This window comes from Parasteatoda tepidariorum, chromosome 10 (genome assembly GCF_982258835.1).
Source record: "Parasteatoda tepidariorum strain Cologne lab strain chromosome 10, Ptep-v5.0, whole genome shotgun sequence".
Lineage (NCBI taxonomy): Eukaryota > Metazoa > Arthropoda > Arachnida > Araneae > Theridiidae > Parasteatoda > Parasteatoda tepidariorum.
In genome coordinates, this window is record NC_141764.1 from 56655687 (window position 1) to 56676871 (window position 21185).

General features: G+C 25.3%; 1 protein-coding gene across 2 annotated transcripts in view; it reads left to right on the top strand.

The window, feature by feature from the left end:
* Nucleotides 1-12956: 12956 nt before the first annotated feature.
* Nucleotides 12957-21185, top strand: part of LOC107439299 (cell adhesion molecule Dscam1) — a 106880-nt gene continuing 98651 nt past the window's right edge. Inside the window, exon 1 of one of the 2 annotated variants that reach the window (XM_087153659.1) lies at nt 12957-13346. The gene's annotated coding sequence lies outside the window, so the exon portion shown is untranslated. The remainder of the gene's footprint in view (nt 13347-21185) is intronic. The other variant, XM_087153658.1, reaches the window with a different exon arrangement.

Consider the following 21185-nt stretch of genomic DNA (forward strand, 5'->3'; position numbering starts at 1 on the left):
TTTAATCAGTACAGAAAGAATTTTTCCACAAATGAAATACGCTGTAAAATTTTTCATATTTTAAGTTTTGAATTTGAAAGTTTATTTTAACTAAATACGTTTAAAGTACATTATTTACATATATATTAAGTAAATTTTGATTTACAATTATAAAATTCTAATATCTGAAATTCTTTCTTTATTACAATATCTTTATCAATAAATAAGTTTTATTTTAATATTATCGTTAAAAATATTTTTAAAAAATTATAAATATTTTAAAGTATTTAACAAAATTAACAAAACAGTTACTAAATATAAAACATTTTTGATTTTATGAGAATAAATAAATAATTTTTAATAATATTATGATAATTTATTTAATAATATTATGAAATTAAAAATATTTTGAAATTAACAAAAAGGTAACTAAATTTGAAACATATTTGCTTTTATGCGAATAAATAAATAATTTTTGATAATATGATAATTTTGAAAACTAATTGTATATAAAATTGCAAAAAAAATGAGATAAATGTATCTATAACTCCAACGTAAAATTTTAGAGTGTATTCTACTCATAAAATAAGATAAAAATAGCGTATTAATCTCAAATTATGTCTTATGCATGGTAATTATTAGAGATATGGTTAATTTTGATACAATTGTTTTTTTTTTTTTCCTTTCAAGAGAAGCATTTAAAATATCCAGGAACAAAATATTCAGTTTAAGCTTCTAAACTTATTTTAATAATTGATTTGAATTTATTGATGCATCGCAAATTGACATTTAATTTGACAAAATAATGTAATGCGTAATACTGCGATTAACCTGGAATATACTTCCTTTAACTTGAATTTTAATGTTGATGCTGTGAAATAGTAATTAAGATTCCCTCATGGAAAATGTATAATGGTATATTCAAATTTATACTCCATCGTGAAATGAATCACTTCAAGCAAAAATCATGTCATGCTTTAACTAAACTTAAGAAAAAAAGAATTTTTTTTGAAATTATGACATATTTAAAGTATTTATATGAAATATAAAGGAAAGTATAAAAAGTATTTATATATGTTTATGTAAAATATATGTTTATATGAAATATTTGTAAATTTATTTTCTATCAAATTCTTTATTTTGTTTAAGATATATAGTTGTTTACAATCTACACAAATATTTCTCAAAAATTTGCAATGATTTTTTGGACAATTTAAAATTGAATCACTGCTAAACTAAAGAGAATTAGAGCTTAAAACACCTGAGCATTAACGCTCATTGTCTTCAATTGAGCACAGTCAATAAAACATTATGTAAAATTTCGATTTTATCTTTAAAAAAAATTTTCTGGAAAGATAGTTGGCAGCGCTATCGACATATCAGCATATTTTTAATAAATGTGCTACTATATGTTGTTTGTTATTAGGATCGCCATTTTGGGATTTTTCTAGCCTCACACAAACCACTTCGTTCTTATACAGGTATATAAAATAAAATTAAATAAGTTATTTTAACAGTTGATCTCTTTAGAATATAGTTCAACAAATAACGCTAAATAAATTTGCTTCTTCTACTTTCTTTTTATATAACATTATATTTTACTGTCCTCAGTTGAGCACACTAGACATTTCAGGCAAATTTTAAAGAACTTTCTAGAATTCGTCTTCACTCATTTAATTATACATTCGTGTTTGTATTTCGATAGAGTAACAGAATTAAAAAAAGGCAGACATTTTTTAAAATTATATTTCCTTTATTTTAGGAAATTATTTTCCCTTGTGCGCGTTTTTTAAATCTTCGTAATTTCCCTCAAAAATTCAATGCAATACTATGCCCAGTAAATTTCTTACAATAAAGGAAGCGCAGGAATATTTGTTCTCAGTACAAATTGAGGCAGATATCATTTCCAATCCTCCTGAGCTTTACGAGAAGGAGTCGGACTGAATGACAATAATTTAATTACAATTGCAACAAATTTGGAAAAAGTAAATCCTGTGGGGCAAACAATGCGGTGGTGCAAAGTTCAAAAGGAAAGAGTACATGTTTCTCAACAAAAAATCATACATCAGCTCAAAACGTTAATTTGTGGTGTTGATCAACATGACTGGTTCTCAGAAAAGCACGCTAAGTCAATAAGGGGCTAAAATGGTATTGTTGTTTATTTACAAGAATGATAGACATGCCAGTAGTGAAAGCGTACTTTTTGCATAAAACTCTTCACAAAAAAGAGTGTAAGACGGTAATTTCAATAAAGGATTTTCGACGTGAGATTACCGTAGAATATTTGAAAAAAGGTCAGATAGGTTGATTAGACAGCAAATGATAAAATCGGCCTTTAATGCTGCAGTGACGTAAGATACGATCCTATTGAACATACAATATCAAAAAGAAAGAAGTAAAGAAGTTGCCAGCTGGAAAATTGTACATCAAAACAACGAATAAGAAATGCAAAATAACTTAATGCATACCTTGTTTTCCAGAGTTTCATAATAAATTCAGTAATTAATTAGAAACTTTAGTGCATATTTCAAATGCTTTCATGTACAGAATATTTTATGTATTTTAAATTATTTTATGTACTTAAGTATCCAAAATACGTTTTACTAAATATATATACATAAATGGAAATTAAATGGTATTATTCATTTACTTGCGTTGGTGATTTTCAAATTGTCCCTTCTTGTAATTAAAAAAAATTAAAAAATAGTACTAATAATAATGTTCACAAGCATTATCAGAAGTCTGAAATTACATTTAGTTTTAAGGAATGATACAATTTATACCAATTTTATACCAAACATGAAATAGACATTTAAAATAAGAACTAACCACAATATTTGCATATTAATCCAAGAGAAATTTTTGTTTCATTAGAATGCCCAGTGTCCTCAAAAGAGAACGAGCTGCAATTTTAAAATAAATTCAACATACGCCTAAATTTTAAGTTTTAAACTCTTATTAGGTCATAATAAAATAGATTAGAAAGATTCATTGAAATATATTAAGTAGAAATAATTTAGGTGTTAATGGGTTTTAATATATATATATATATATATATATATATATATATATATATATATATATATATATATATATATATATATATATATATATATATATATATATATATATATATATATATATATGATTAAATTAAAGCATTCTCTTAATTATATCTATTATATAATGAATTGATTATACTAAACTGACGTTTCTATCAATAAATACATGTCGTTTAAACATAGTAGAAAACAATTTCCAAAGTTAAAAGTATCAGAATTGTTTCCTTCTTCCACGTATGTCCATGACGTCTAACATTGACATGGGAAGATTTCTGAGAGCAAAAATTCAAAGTAGGGTTGGTTACTTAAAGATATCTAAGAATAAGCAAAGTCGAATGTAAGAGTAATCTGAAATATTTTCTTAATGCTGAATAAAAATTTTCAACTATTCATTTATGTATTTCAAGAATTTGAAAATGAAGAAATGTATGTATCTTTTTCAATAACATTATTAGGAGATTCATCTCTTTCAAATACTATCACAATTTAAATATAAAAATGTACAATGGATGATGTTTATTATTTTAAATTTACCGATGTTTCTCGAGATTTCTGTTGGCCTCAGAACAATGCTTTTGGATTCAGAAATTAAAATTAAAATTTGATTTGTTATGTTTGTGGGATTATATATGATATATGAATTAAATACGAAAGGATGTTTAGAAAAATGAAGATTATAGCAAAGGTAATGGTTCTTTTTGTTTCATCAGTTTTTGAATATTAAAAATAGAATAGTAAACATTTTTATTACAAAGCATCAAACTGAACCCACTTATGCAGAAAACATTTAAAAAATGGAATAAACAATTTTGGTATTTCTCTTTAACATGTCAAACTAAATTATACTATTTTTAAAGATTTTAATTCAATAATTGTATTAAAAATCATTAATGTTTTTAAAGTTTTGCCAATTTTAAAACATTTAACACTTTCCCTCATTTAAAAAATTTAAAAAGTTTGACAATGATTAAATGAATACAGATTCTCTCGATAAAAGTTATAAAGATTTCACCCTTCACTGAGTGAATTACGCTAACCCTATTATTATCAAAATTTACCCCTAAAATGATCGACAATGCTACAAAAACACATATTCAGCCAAGTAACAAAAAACAGTAATCTATAAATTGAAAATAAGCTTATTCGATATCACTGAAAATGTCACATGCGAGACCCAAACGATGCTTTTAATTAGCAAAGTGTTACAAGTTTATGTAATTCTCATTCTCGTCTAAAACAATCAAAATATCCGAAAAAACAAATGAACTTTTCTTGGGTAAAATAAAAATTAAAGAAAAGCAAATTGAAAGCAGAAAATACAATAATGTTAATTAAAATTGGCTTAGAGATTATTCCTTATTAACGATAATCGTCTTAATTTTCATCTTAACTACGCTTAGCTTCTTAGCAATTGCAATTAGGTTAATCGCTTATCGATTTTATCAGCTAAATCAGATGGTTGCTTTTATAGATATTTTGGGCACTCTTTTTCGAGCTAATATAATGTATTTTAATTACGTTACTTAAATAATTATTTAAAGCCTTGCTGCTAGAGGCAAGAAGAGTTGAACATTTTTAATATCGGAATAAAAATTACAAAACTCGAAGATTACATGATCAATGAAATTTTCATTCCTAAGGCTTAAATTTCATTTTGCCACTTTCAAAATGTATATTTAATGATTAAATTTATTCTGACTAAAATTTACATCATAAGGATTAGCAGCAAGCAATTATTTTGCATTTAGTGACGAAAATTGTAACATATATATGTACTACATGTATTAAAATAAATTCACGTTTATTTTTATTGTAATCAAAAAAGTATGGTATTAGTCGGCTATATGTTTGATCACATAATTTTTCTTTTTTAATATGAATGTTAGAATGTTATTTTCTCTTTGTAATGATGATATTATTGTTGTTGCGTCAGTTCAGGCTAGTAGACATATTATCACCATTTTTATACAATCATTCTTAAAAACGCAGATTTAAAAAAGTCTATTCCAGACACATACGAATAAAAGGATTAAGCTCTAACATTTGCATTTGTCGTTATCATATACTTCTAAAATAGAACAGAACACTCTGTACTTAAATTAGCTTAGTATCTTACTTCCTTTTAAGCTTAAATTTATTTTTGTTTTGCTAATTTAAATTTTAATAGTGCTTTTTCATTTTTCCATTTTACTACATACATCATCAAAGGGGAATTAACTCTGTAGGAGTAATGTTTCAATCTTGCATTTCAACATAATTTAAGAATTAATAATTTTTCTTTATTCATCAAAACGAATAAATAAGGGTGCCTGGAAAAAATTGGAAAATGCAATAATTATGAACTGATAACAATAGCTATAACTGATATTAAAATTTCCTCCAAAACACACCAGGAGAATATTCCCATATTTAATCATGTAGCACATAAATCTATAATGCATAAAAGATACACGCTGACCTTCTTAATTTAACTAGAAAACGTTATGAGAAAAATCTGCCTGATTGTTACATGCCAAATTAAGCCAGGAACACCGAAAACACGGTACGCTATATTGATTATTTATGATTCTTAAGTAACTATTTGAAGAAGATTGAAGAGTATGAAGTGTAAGATATAAAATTATCAAGTGTAAAGTATTGAGAAACATTTTTAAAATTGGACAGTCTGTTTTAATCACGAAACATCATTTATTGATTGTTTTTTTCTCTTTCTATTTCTTAAAAAAAAACTATTGCGTAAAATTGCCTAGTTTCCAATGCATTTAAAGAAAGCGATAAAAAATAAACACAACTCATAAATATTTGCATCATGTTTTACGTAATGCAAATATAATACATAGAGTAAGTTTATAACAGTGCAAGTTTGTTTGGATATTCATACATAAACATAAAACTTTTGAAAAAATTTTATTCACAAACTGTTGATTTTCAATCACAAAATTATTTCACTAGATTTTACAATTTGTTCATAAATTCAGTTGTACATTTCATTTTTTTTAAATGCAAATTTTCAGTGCATCAAATATTTTAGTAATAATGAGATACAATAATTATTTAATCTTAAAAATTTTAAGTGTAAATAATCATTATATATTAATAATCAATTTTATATACTAATAATCAAGATATATTAATAATCAGTTTTCCATGTTCCAGATGTAAACGTCAAATTTTGTTTATGTAGTAACTGAATAATCATTATATATATAAAAGGTAATACAAATTTTGGAAAGCTCCCAACAAAAGTTTTATTGTTATTACAGATTGTTTATATTTCAGATTATTTTGATTTATTAATTTTAATTTAATTTTATTTAAACAAACTTGCAAAGTAAAATACAGTTTCACCGAAAAATAAATATAAAGTGATTTAAAATTTTAAATTACTAGAACGGTAAATCAATGAGCTTGTTTCTTTCTGATGCTCTGAACTTCTGAACTCTGAGCTTGTTTCTTTCCAATGATACGGTTCCATCTGGGGATAATCGTTTTAAAACATTAAAAAAATTATGTCACTACTTTCGGGGCCCTTTTTTTTAAATAAATAAAATTTTAATGGAACACAGATATTTTTAATTTGGGGTATACGCCTAGGAATTTAAATTCAGTTTGAATGAAATGGACGGCCAGGTACCATTTAATCCACAGACCGGTACCGGTCCGCGGATCTGGGGTAGGGGAACACTGCCTTAGAGAAATTTTCATCGAAATATGCTTTACCTGATTTAGGATGCAATATTAAGTTATTCGATATTGGTAAACTTCATTTTATAAAACAAAAATTCCTTACAAGAAAAAAAAAGTATTTCCCACAGAATGCTACAGTGCAAAAGAAATAGAAAAAACAAGTGTGACACAAGAATTCAATATTTTCCAGCTCATCTTTTCAGAATGTTTCTTGCATTTCATGCAACATTCCAAAACAGAAACAAGAAGAAAAAAAGAGTTATTCTGAAAGAACAAAATGCATTATTTATATTTTTTTCACCTTCGAGCTGAAACAAAATTTCTCTCCAACTATTGAAAAGAAGAAAGAATCGTTTAAATTATACGCCTAGAGGTTTTTTCGTTCATCCAAAAATGAAGTGAAAATTACTCAGTAATTCATGAATCTCCTTGATTTCTTAGAATTTCTTATTCAGGTAACTTTTTTACACCACACAAAGAAACTTTGTGTTAGACTATAAGCTTGAATCTAAAGAATAGATTCTCTAAGTAAAAATTTTTGCATAGCTCTACTTTCGCAAAATATTTTTAATACATATTTTTCTCAAGTAAATTATGAATTATTTTTCATATTGAGTATAATCCACGACAAGTTGTTAAAAATTTGTTATCACTGCTAAGACACGGGAAAACTAATTATTTTCATAGAGGTTTATTGCATACTAGATAAGTATTACTATATTATTAAGCGTCTATTATTACTATAGCAAATTGCTTACATTTCGTCTCCTTACTGCATAAAGGAATACTGCATTTCCTGTGAAATATTACATAATAGGTCACAGTCTTTTAATTTCTTATAAATACCTTTAATTTTGACTAAGACACGTCACGTAGATGAATTTAACCATTGCTTCACATAATCTGCATATCTTCCTAAGTAACAATAAAGGCTTCTTAAAATGAAAAAAAAATGTTTAAACATTTCTAAATTGCTCAGTATCAAGTTTTAATCAAATAATGAACTGGATTGATACTAAATAAAGCAAAATATAGAAAGCAATCTTAGTTTTTAACCCTTTGACACAGAATTTTATTGAAAGTATTTTTCATTATTTTGTATTATTTTAAGTTAAAATAAGCAAACAATGCTTTATTTCGCATTTGAATAATTAATGATTATGGAATACAGCATGAACCTTCGGCGTCTTTTTCGGCTTTAAAGGGAAAATATTCCAAACATGGTTTACTTTCAAACAATGTATTTTTTTTTTAAAAATTTGCACTTATTTACCATTATTTAAATCTAAGAGGTACAGTTACTCATAATTGAAATTTATTTTACTTTCAAACTCAATTATTGAAAAATTTTTGAACAAAAGTGAAAAAAATAATACAGTTCAAATCCTCCAATAATCTCAACAGAAATTTTAGTAACTGCTAGACTGTTTCTTAAAATTAAGAAAAATAACAATATATTTTTACTCGCAATTTGAGCCGAAATATATAAAAATACTCGAAATATTTAAAAAAAACACCGGTGTCTAATATACATCGAAGAGTTAATAACATAAAAGTAGCTGTATGTTATAATTATTATCTCTTCGTTGTTAAAATTTATTCTAGTAATAACTCTGCATTTCATTTACTTAATTAATTTGGACATCGCTTTCATCTTTATTAGTCTTAAAGATTAAAATTTATTGAAATACGTAATTTACATAATATTACAGTTGAGAACAACAATTATTATATTGCAGTATTAAGAAAAACTATAAAATAATCAATTACTTATTTAAAGTAGAAACACGTTTCGAACAGTTTTGCGCAATTTTATTCCAGTAATAATTCTGCACTTCAGCTAATCAATTAACTTTATAATTTATTTTATCTATGATTTTTGAGAAAACATAGCATAATATGTAATTTAAATGACATTATAACCTTAAAATAGTAACAAAAATATTGTAGTAAAAAATCTTTAATATATCTCTATATATCCAATAATCATCCATTTAAACAGTTTGTTAACAGTTTTACTACAACGACATTTGCTACAGTCCAGCAAAATTTCACGCATGAATACTTTTGCAAACTGAGCACTATCCTGAACAAGTCTCATATTCATAATATTTATTCAATATTGGTACATGAATATTAAATTAAGATTATGTTCCGGCAAATTTAATGTAATCATTGAATATTGAATATCAATATGCAACGAGCACAATAGTTCCAAATTTCGAAATGCAGAAATGATATTCCTTATGCATAAATTATATTGGTTAGACAATCTATTGTGTTTCAGAGCATTCAGCTTACGCATTAGCAAAAGGCAGTTCGATTATATCTTTTTTTAATAATATGAGTAAATAGAGACTTTTTTTTAAATATTACCTAAATAAAAGTAAAAAAAAAAGTTTTGAAATATTAATTTTTCATTGTTCAAATAGTAAGATTCACCCTTTTCCAATCGATAAATTGAATCAAACACTAGACAATTTTTCACGTTTATTAATTATGTATTTTTTACCTGACTAAAACAATGTTATATGTTTATAAATATTTATTAAATTTATTTTATTACATACAAAATACATAAGAGGTCTCTGATATGATTGGGCGAGTTCCTTTGCTGTATCAACTAAAACCTTTTGTAGATTTTTGTATTATTGTTATTATATTAATTGACATTAATTCTATTATAGTTGTACCAGGTGTGAAATTTTGATTATTAATTGTATTTAATCAATACTAATACATAACAACGTATTATAATATTGCAGAATGAAATTTACTAAATACGTACGAAAATGTTTTTGATTGTTGTTATTATATTTATTGACAGTAATTCTATTATAGATATTGTTATCAGTTGTGAAATTTCGACCATTACGTACATTTTATCATATTAAAAATCATCTATTGAACAGTGAGTTAAAATATGTTAAGACAAATTTCCCTATGACAGGAAGTAATAATTCTGAGTTTTTCTTCCTATTTTAAATGTTAGAAAAAATTATGGATATCAGGGAGACATATGCATGTGGAGGATTTAAATGTTATAAGTATGCTTTAACAATTTGTTTAAATTTGTTGACATATCTTGTACCTACTGTTAATTTGCGTCAATGAGCCGCACTAAGTTACTATAAATGATCTGATGTACTGCAAAAATTAAGGATAAATTAATATTCAATTTTAATGTTAAATCCGTTTTAATTGTGAAATTTAATACCGCATTTTCTCAATAATACTTATTTAATTACAGTCAAGCGGAGATTTTTCTGTAAATAGTAATGTCAAATATAACATATATGAGATCTCTTATTCAGCAAAATTTTACGATGACTTAACTTAACTTAAGGAAAAAAATAATTAAAAGGATTACTGTTACGATTAAAAAATAATTTATTATAAAATTACGTTACTGAAATGGAAATCTTAACGATATTTATACGAATTTTACAATATAGCCCCCAAAACGTTTTAGCTGATTTTTTAGTGATTACAGTCATTCGGAGATTTTTCTAAAAATGTTACTGTTAAATATAAGGTTTATCAAATATTTCATCCGGCAAAATTTTACTGTAAAATGGATTTTGGAGTAAACAGTACCGGCATTGGTACCATTACTTTAATATGATCAGTGATTTTACAGTGTATCGCAGCTATAAATTTTTACCACCACAAATATTTTTCCGCATATTAGAATTTTATATACACTAAATTTTCCGTTGTATCCTGTTCACTAAATGATATTATAGGATATAAAATCTATAATGAGATGATGATCCCAATTTCTTTCAATGCACATTGTACATCATTGTATGTTTTAAAGTATTTTATGTAATCGATAATGGTTACTAATCAGCATTTTACAAATACGAATCATGCTCGTAATAGTTTTTTACATGCATTAACTTGTATTAAAGTAATACTATTTTTAAAAATCAATAGATATTAGCTTATTCATAGAAACTCCCTGACTCAATAAGGGCTAATATTTTCATGCCTTGGGTCAAGAGCTCACATATTTTTATTTTTCTACAATTTACCTAATGCTTCAAAATCATAACGCCTTCACTTAGATACGCTTAGTCCATGGAGAAAACAATTCAATAAACTAACCATACCGTTGTATAAAATAACCAAAAAAATCATAATTCTTGTAATGCAAATTAAAATGTACGGTATTAAAATAGCTAATTTGGTAATTTTTCAATTCACAGGGTAATACGTCAACGAAAATTCTGATTTTCAAAATTATATTTTTCATTACAGCACATTTAACAAAAAATACAAAACTGAAAAATAAACTTCAATAAATAAATGGTTTTCATGCCGTGTTCTGAGATATCATGATAAAATCAACAAATTTTACCATGTTTGCGAACTTTTGTTACATATTTTAAAATTACATTTAATTATTAATTGTAATTAATTGTTTAATTATTAATTGTAATTTTTTCCAAACTCCTTGACCAGTGCATTGGTAAAAATGATCTAACTTTTTGGTTTTACCATAGAGCCAGAAACAGGGTATCTTTTTCCTTAATCAGGTTTTGACCATAGTATTTTTTTCAGTGAATGAAAGTTAATAACCATATAAAAAACTATAGCAGTTCGCTTTGCTTATTTGGCCCATTGATGATTCGCTTTCCATGATAATAAATTGATCCCCAGCAAATGCTTTTAAAAAAACTCTTATCTATAATAATTAAAACATTAGTGAAAAGTATTAGATACAAAAAAAGGCGATCGTTCTTCAAGAATTTCATTTTTGCTGTAACTAATATAAATTCTAACAAAGACATAAACGGATTCACTAACATAAATTACTAAAGAAAATTGCTTTCAGAAATCCAGTTAGAAAATGTTGAAATTACTTCTCCAGATCTTTCTCCAGTTTTTTTCCTTCAGAAAATAACAAATATTTCATCAACTTATTTAAGTTATTGTTGTTGAAAAATATTATTTGCTCTTTTTGAAAAATAGTTAAACAATAGTCAGTAGGGAGACATTTAAGGGCATTTCTTTAAAAAGCTTCAAATTATGAGTATATGATCACGTAAAATTAAACGTCTTTGAAAATTGAGATATTACTCAATTAAATATGATCCTCCCATTAAACAATTATCAGTAATTACAAGATTTAAAGTTGCTAAATTGTCGGTTCTCTTTAACTTTCTAGAAGTTGCGATCTTTTTGAGAATTTCGCTCACAGCTTCTTTGATTGAAAATATGCAAGCAATCATTAAATTTGAATACACTGTGACAATATTGTTAATTTCTGTTCACTTAATTTACAATAAACGTAAAATTATAAATAAGTATAATAATAATACACGCGAATTAGAAATATATAAATATGAATACTTTATGAATATTATGTAGATAATATAAAAATATATCAATATAAAAATATGGGGTTATTTCATGTGAGGGAAAAGAAAATCAGAAATTGTAAATTGAGTTCAGTTTATATTCTTACAAATATTATTAAAAAATGACTTTTTCTGTTCATGTACAAAAGTTTTTCAGTCAAGATACATATTTACACAATATTTTGATAAATGTACTTACTAATTATTTATATACGTTAACTGTGAGACATATTTGTGAAATCACCCAAGAGCATGAAAGCTACAAAGAACAAAAACTACAGCATAAAAACCATAAAACAATAAAATATACACTATAAAACTACGTAGAATAAGAACTACATCAAAATGACTACAAAAGAATAAAAACTACAGCTAAAGAATTTTAAAGAATAAGAACTATTGCGAAAAATCTTATTATTATTTATTGCATAGTACTAACGTAAAAAATTCCAGGAACATTGTCACATTACAGAATCAAAATCTTTCAGAAATTCCAGAGAGTTTGGTTAATTTGTAAATGGTATACTTAAATACATATTTCAAAAGTAATGTAATTACATAAAACAACAATTGCTAACATGAATAAAAAAAAATATTTGATTTACTTCGGCAATTATTATATTCCAGTTTTTTTCTTCAATTTTTCTATCGTCTTTCCCTTATTTTAAGAAATTCTTTCGTTTAGTTTACAAACTCTGTAACAGTAATTAAAAACATCAATTTTTTGACTTCTCAATTTCTCCTTTTTATTTCTCTCACATGTGCTTCCGAACTTTTCTCAGATCAAGAGATCAACATACTGCGCATGTGCAGTGACGTCATAAGCTAACGGTGAAGCGGAGTGCAAGAGCGAAAATTCGAAGTGAGAATCATTTGTCGTCTACCCTCTTCTGAGATCGCCAGAAACTATGTCGCGATATCCTTTAGTTAACGGGGAAAGCATATCCATGTGTTTAACTGCCTGTTGACATTTTTTTGCAACTGACATTTATACAAAATAGGAACTTTAAAAATGCATTAATAAAAGAAATTAAATTTCCAGTAAAACACCTTTATGCTGATTTTGTGAAAAATATTTATTTCAAAATTGATCATTATGTTAAACGTATATAACAAATTTCAGAGAAACTGTTTCTGTATTGTAAATTTTTTAAATATCAGTATGTGATAAATGCTATGTTAATCGTTCTCACTGAATAAACAATACGAAAAGAATATAACTTTTTCAACCATAAAGGATAACATGTTTCAGGTAATGTAATTTTATATACAAAGTTTTTATCTATATGTTCCCCTTATATTTTACATTATATAGTAAAGACGAAAATCTTAACATCTAATAATGTATAACAATGAATATATGAGTGTTTCGATTTATATTTAAATCTAGAACTATAGATAGATTAATTTAGTTTTCCTAGATTAACTTAGTACATTTCGTAAGTTACCTCTTACATTGTTGCATATTTAAAAAAAATTTATTTCAGACATAAATTAAATTTTGCTGCTATGTAATGTTGTTATAGTTTCACATGCAGAAAATATGTTTTTATTAGCTTAGTTATTGCATAATTATTAGCATATAACTTTTAATTCAATGATCGGATCTTTACATTCTAGATTTCAATGTGAAAGATTTAGAGGGTTGACCTCAAATATACTAATTAATTAATGCAGACGTTATTATAAATTACAATATCAGGTAGAAAAACGTAATTTCTGTGAATAAAGACACCTATTTCTCAAGGATTTGGATTTCTGACCCTCAAAATATAGAGGGTAACAGCAATCAGGAAAAATGTGGTACTCATAGTTAAGTCAGAAAAGTGGTCCAACGTTTGGAGCCAATATAGCAAATTTTGTTTTTTGCATATTTCGCCATATCTCGAGAACTTTTTTAAACTTTATAAAGTCGATTTAAAATGTTATTTTTCAGGAACTATTTGACTGATTTCACTCAAATTTCGTATTTTTCTGCGAAAAAGTGAATTCTTTAAATTGATGTAAAGAATTATATACCTTACAATTCTAAACTAGCTTGAATATTATTAAATAAAATAAAGGAAAATAGTAAATATTTACAAAAATTATTTATCACGGGAAATTATCTTTTGATTAACTAAGCTTATAATTGCGTACAAAAGATTTTCAATTCGATTAAAAATTATCGAGCTATGGTGAAATACGCAAAAAGTAAAATTAACACTAAGGGGTCGAATCTCTATACTGGTCCCCTAACCAATTTTTACCGATCATATTTCTCAGATTGCGTTTACCTCAATATCTTGGGAGTCAGAAAATCCATTCCATCGAACAAAAGGTATGTTCATTCAGATAAAGTACAGGTTTGTATCTGATTTCATAAATTGAAATATCGTCTTATTTAATTAATTAGTATATTTGAGGTCACCCCCCTGGTACCATTAAGATTGAGTCCTAGAAAATGAAAATCCGATTATTAGATTAAAAGTAATTCAAATTGGTCGCTTTATTTATTTATTTATTTATTTATTTATCTATCTATTTATTTATCTATTTATCTATTTATTTATTTATCTATTTATTTATTTATCTATTTATCTACTTATTTATTTATCTATTTATTTATCTATTTATTTATTTATCTATTTATTTATTTGTCGGTTGATTTATTTTTTGTACACTAGTCCTGCTTTACGCAAATAATCAAATTATAAAATTACGCTAATAATCAAAAATTTTAAATTGTGAACAATTTTAATCATTTTTTGAATCGAGAAATCCCAGTGAGATTTGAACAATATATGTTTTTGACTTTGGAAAAATAATAGATTTATCAATAAATATTTAATTTCATTCACGCTTAAGAAATGTCAAAAAAAAATTTTTTTCATTTAAGTTAATGCAATTAAATTAAGTTTGAAGAAACGGATGATCTGAAATGTAACTTCATTTTCCCCAATGTATATTTAAACTGTGAATAATACTCTTAAGCCTACACTTAAGCCTTTTGATATATTTTAAATATTCAGAATGAGTAATCTTTGTTATTATTATTATTTAAAAAGAGGTTTCTAATACTTAAAAAAAATTTATATTCCCTATACTTAATAAAATAAATGATAGATATGCAAATTATAACTTAAATATAAAATATTTCATTTTTTTAAACTGTTAAATAATTTTAAGTTTAACATGACATATGTTGGCTGAAATCGACCGGAATACAAAGTTCTAAACTGTAATATATAAGATCAAATTCTCTCACATTAATGACACTAAGCAATATCTAAACCTACAAGCAAATATTATGTAAATTTAAAATTTAAACTAAAAACAAATGATCAAAACTGAACTTAAATGTTTGTAAGGTTAATAATATTTTTAAGGATCTGAAATATTTGTCATTTAGAAGGAATTTTTCGTCAAGTTTTGAATTATTTTTAACTGTATAAAAATTTCAGTAAATGTATCAAGTCATTTTCAATTACATAAAATGTAGCTCATTTTTTCTTCTCGAGCAATATAGTTTGTTTTGAATTATGCTATTTGAAAAGTTTCTCAATGCGCAAATAGGCAGTCTCCAGTTAAAATTTGATTTCAATATTCGCTTTAAAATCTACTAAGCTTTTTCTTATTCCTTTAATTTCATTTCTTGAAAAACATTAATAATCTACATTTTGTGCAGCAATTTCACTTTACATGAAATGTCTACACTGTAAAAAATAGCAGATCAAATTTCGTTAAAATACTCTCAACCTGGGGGCTGCATTCGTAAAATGTATTTAATCGTAAAATCCATTTTCACATTAAGTTTTACACAACAATTTTTACAGTGGTTTTTATATAAGTACGATGATTTAATTCTTTTATAGTAAATATCATTTCACTTAAAAATTATGATGTATAAAATTTTTTGTTCTGTAAAATTAAAAATTTATAATTTTGCTAATTTCGGCAAAATATTACGATTAAAAAAACATTTTATGTTAAAAATTATCGGAAAATTTAACCATAATTTAATTTGAATTTTTTACGGCGTGGAAGTGACAAAAAAATGTAAATATAGTCAAAAGAAATTTGTAATGTATTTGAAAAAGTTCACTTTTTTCTTCATGATATAGTCTAAATAATCGAAAACATTACGATCTTTTCATTTTACGAATGCATATTTAGATTATATCGTCGAAAGGAAGCGAATGGTGGTTTAGGTACATTAGTTTAAAAGTAGATTACATGAAAACTGAAAACAAAGTTACATAATAGATAATTTGGTTAGTGGGGAAAAGCATCAATCCATGCACAAATCTTCAATGAAATGGTGTCCTCACATTAAATTGAACTCTCCAAAAGTTAATCGTTTGCTTAAGGTGGAAGAACAATTTTTGCACTTGGTTGTCGACTTATCAATTATTTTTATCCCTAAAGCAATCACAGTTTTATAAAAAGAAATTTTTTTGATTTAGACTGCATATTATAAAACAAAGACAAATACTAGAATAATTTTATTACGCCCTGTCAAAAAGATTAAGATTATACCATTATAACTGCATCGCCATACTTTTCTTAAATAAGATTTTTATGCTATTTTTTAATATATAGCGTTTTTTGTAATAATCATGATATTTACACCCAGTTGCTATAGCTATCTGATTTGCAATTTTTAAATTTGCAATGCATTAACGAGAACTAACCCTTTCCTATTTGCTAAAAATATTAACTATTCTGAATTATAAAACTCAAAAGTGTTGTGCATTTTAAACTATACTAAATTAAAAGTGATAAATATTATTTTTTGAACTTTTTCAAGCAGTTCTATGCTTAAAAAAACAATATTTCTCCATAGAAGTAAAAACATTATAAAAGTAAAAGGTATGGAACAAAGAAAGCACAATAACTGGCTCGAAAAAAATGAAAATAAAATTATTGTTCATTATAACTTTTAATTATTTATATGAACCATTTATTACTCATGTTAGTTAATATCTCTTTATCATAATCATTATAGTGAATTTATCAGGTATAAGGCTTTTAAAAATGGCATTATTTTATTTTTATACTTTAAGCCTATATTTTATATTTTTTATAGACATCTAAACATTTTTTGGCTGATTCAGCAACATTAGTTATCATTTCTTCCTGAACCATATTTCAATTTATTTTAATTAATTATGAATTTATGAGCGTGATATAACCTTATACTTCTTGGTTTCAAAAGTAATCCTTATTTTAGGATTAAATCTATATTCTAAGCATCAGTTAATCTGTATATTTCTCTCCACAACCATATCTTAATTTTAAAAAAGAAACTATTTCCGAAATTTTTATAAATAAGAATTAAAAATAAATTCTTGAAGGAATAAAGAAACATTTTGTGTTAATAATTTCATTCAAATTCAACGAGAATTTAGAGAATTTTATCCTTTATGGTAATTTACAAATGTGGAATATTAGAGAAAATCTAAAAGCAGTGACCATTATATTTCTCAAACTTCTGTGAAAAATTAATATTAGTTTCTATTAATTGCGAGAAAAAATAAGAATTGAAAGAAAAAAATCAATCACAAATTGCAAAATTTTACCACAAACATCAACATGAAAATTTTTAATTAATTGAAATAAAATTAATTCTAGCAAAATACATCCGGAGTAAAGAAACTCAGTTTTTTTATTTAAAAATGAAAGCAGTTTTTGAAGCTCCTTACAATAAAAAAGGACCGTTTTAATAAAAGTAATTAAAACAGAAAAAAAAACTTTAGTTAACCTTTTAATGCTTGTTCGAATCTGATAATCTACATTCTACGCTTTATGATGTATGCATTTTTTATACAATTCTAGCAAATTAGTTTAATTTACATAAATAATTAAATTTTGAAAAAATGAATTAATGTCAATATTGATCGAAACTCTTAAAGTTATTTGAATAACTGAACTGAATATTTGAATAACTGTTATTTGAATAGCTTTTGGAAATTGAAATAATTTTTCATTTTTCAAAGAAATGAATTACTGTACGGAGAAACAAAATACAAAACACTGGAGAGAAACGAACTAACTAACATTAAAATAATAAAACGTATAGATAAATCTCATGCCCGCTAATGAAGTTTGTTTCTTAAAAATAGTAGCTTAAAACGTAGAATATGTTACAAATGTGATGTATATTTTTTGTTATCAATTTAAAAAACGATTTCACATGATAATATAGTCCAACTTTAGAACAGTAGTAATGCTGTTGTATATTTAAAAGATATAAGAATTTGACGCTCTGCACAATTTTTAACATCACGGCCGGTGATATGCCCCATGATGGCTCAGTGGTTATGGTACTGAACTACAGTTGTGAAGAACTGGGATTCGATCTCCGACGGCGGCTTGAAGTCACCCTAGCTTTAGATTGAGGAATGCCAGTTTGTCTGGAAAGTACAGTAGGCCTTTGTGCAATATTGACCATATCGCCACAAACATGCCGTTGGTCACGAAATCACTCTGAACTCGACTTGCCCACATCGAGCTGTTGCGGGGATGTTTTACTTTTACGGGCAATTATATCCCAAAATTTTGATAAAAGCTAAACACAGGAGACATTTTTGGAATTTTTTTTTAAAGGAAACTAGTATGAGTTAAATATGAACTTTAAAAGAACTCCTCACTCATTTGATTTTCAAACTGTGTATTTAATAATATAATAGTATTTATTTTTGTATGTATTTAAACTACTTCAATATTTTGAGCAATATTGCAGAATACACAGAAATACTTAGAAATTTTGTAAAATGATATAAAAGTATGTATTGCAGAATACACAGAAATACGTGAAAACTTTGTAAAATAATGTAAAAGTAATGATTTAAAGACTTTGGGATCTTAACTAGCTAATCTATCTATAAACAGCAAAATGTATACTAATCTTGAATTAGATAAGGTGAAACATATTTTATTAGATTCAGTTTTTTCCCAGAAGTTATTCCACTTAATACTGAAGATTGCAATCAACTGTAGTTGAATAAACTGCTAATTTTGTTAAGATGGTCTCAAACCTAAATCAAGCTCATTTTATGAAGGTCTTTACTTTAAATATTCTATTTACATCTAAAGAATTTAAATCTCAAGTTTAGTATTGACTCATGGCATCTTTTTCTAAACAATAAAATTTTCTTGAATGATTATGACTGTACATGAATTACACAGAAACACTGCCACACTTGAAATGATAACGATTAATGATTAAAAAATTAAAACCTTTGATTGTTTGTTTAAATAATAAAAATTAAAACCCTTATATTGATCACCTAATGATTGGTATTCTTATCATTACGAATAACAGAAAATAAATAAATATAAAAATAAACGATAAAGAAGGAGTTTCATTCTGGTAACTTTTTTCAGTACCTCCTCTATATTCCTTGATGCGTAAAAGGTAGGAAAAAATAGTTGATTAAACAAAGATTTTACTCAAAATAATTTGGTTCTATAAATTGTATTGCCCTAAGCATATTCATTTTCACTTTTTTAGACATTGAATCATGAAAGACAGCAAAAAGTAGTAGTTAAAACGGTGATTTTTCGCATAACAAAACAGAGTTGTTTGAACGGAGAATTTAGATCAATTTGGTTTCATAAACTTTATTTTCTTAAGCAGACCTCTAAACTTTAAAGCGTAAAATAAAACCAAAAAAAAAATAGTTTTCTAAACGTAGTTTTAACATAGATTAATTTAGTACCATATTTTTGGATCAATTCATAATATTCATAAATTTTATTTTCAAAAGTGATATAGTGTGAAGTCGATTGTATGCACAATGAGTGTTTTTAAAATACTTACAACTTTCAAATTTATGTATTAAAAAAAAATGCTTAATTTACAATTAATTGGATGAAATTGATATTGATGAACGAAAATGGTAATTAAAAAATCACACTTCAGCAAAAATGTGATTTATTTCCATCCAACATCATTTTTATTGTTTGAGTAACATCGACGCAAAGTAAAGTATAATTTTGTGTTGGTATTAACCAACAAAACTAAAAATTATTTTTTTAAGTTTAGATAATGATTGAATCAATTGAATTTAATATTATTTTTAACACTCGAAAGCAGCAAATATTTGGAAATGTTAAGTTAAAAAAATTTCTTAGTTTGGATAAATAATTTAATGTTCAAACAAAGTAAAGCTCTAAAAATCATCAAAATGTCAGAAAAGTAATCGCATCTAGTAATTACAAAGTAATCATTATAATCATAAATCCAAAAAATTATTTAGGGACCTTTGTTCAAAGCTTCCCTTTTTAATTTTAAATGACTGGAAATTTGAATTTTATTCAATGATTAAAACAAATCGATCTTAATAAAAGTAATGAACTCAACAAAAAAAAATTAAGAGTTTTTAAATGGGACAATATGTGCGTCTTGAAAAAATGCCATAATACCTTAGGGAATAAGATAAATATTAAAAAAAATGTTCAACTTAAAATTATAATATTATTATATTTCATGACTTAAAACAGCTCCGAAGTTACTATTTTAATATTTTACAGTTCCAATAAAATTTGTATAGCGTTATTTTGTTGATATGTCCCTTAATAATCATATATGACTACGCGAATAAAATAATTAAAATAAAAGAAACCTTGTTTTTATGAGTTATATTTCATGAATAATTAGGATAATTTTTATAGTAGAATATCATGTTTATTCTTGCTTATATGGCATACTTTTAAACCTACTGGTAATGAGATTTCAACAATAGTGTTCGTTTTGTTTCATAAATGGCTTAAAATACTAGAAGAATTATTTTATTTAATACTATATCTCCTTTTCTTCTTACAGTATGAAAATTTAAATCAGAATGTAAATCTTCATCGAATAAAAAAATATATAAATAATTTTTTTTAACCAAAATCAATTTTAAAGAAAATTCTAAAAGAATTCTATAAATCCTATCAAAGACTTTTTGCTGAATTTCAATTTAGTTTCCAGGCAATTTTTAAAATTCGAGGATATAAAAAAATTTCCAAGAAGGAAGAAAAAATATCTAACTCTTTCCGGTGACTTTTCGAATCATCACGTCCTATCCCATTCAAGCTATACTTTTCAAAACATCTTTCTGTT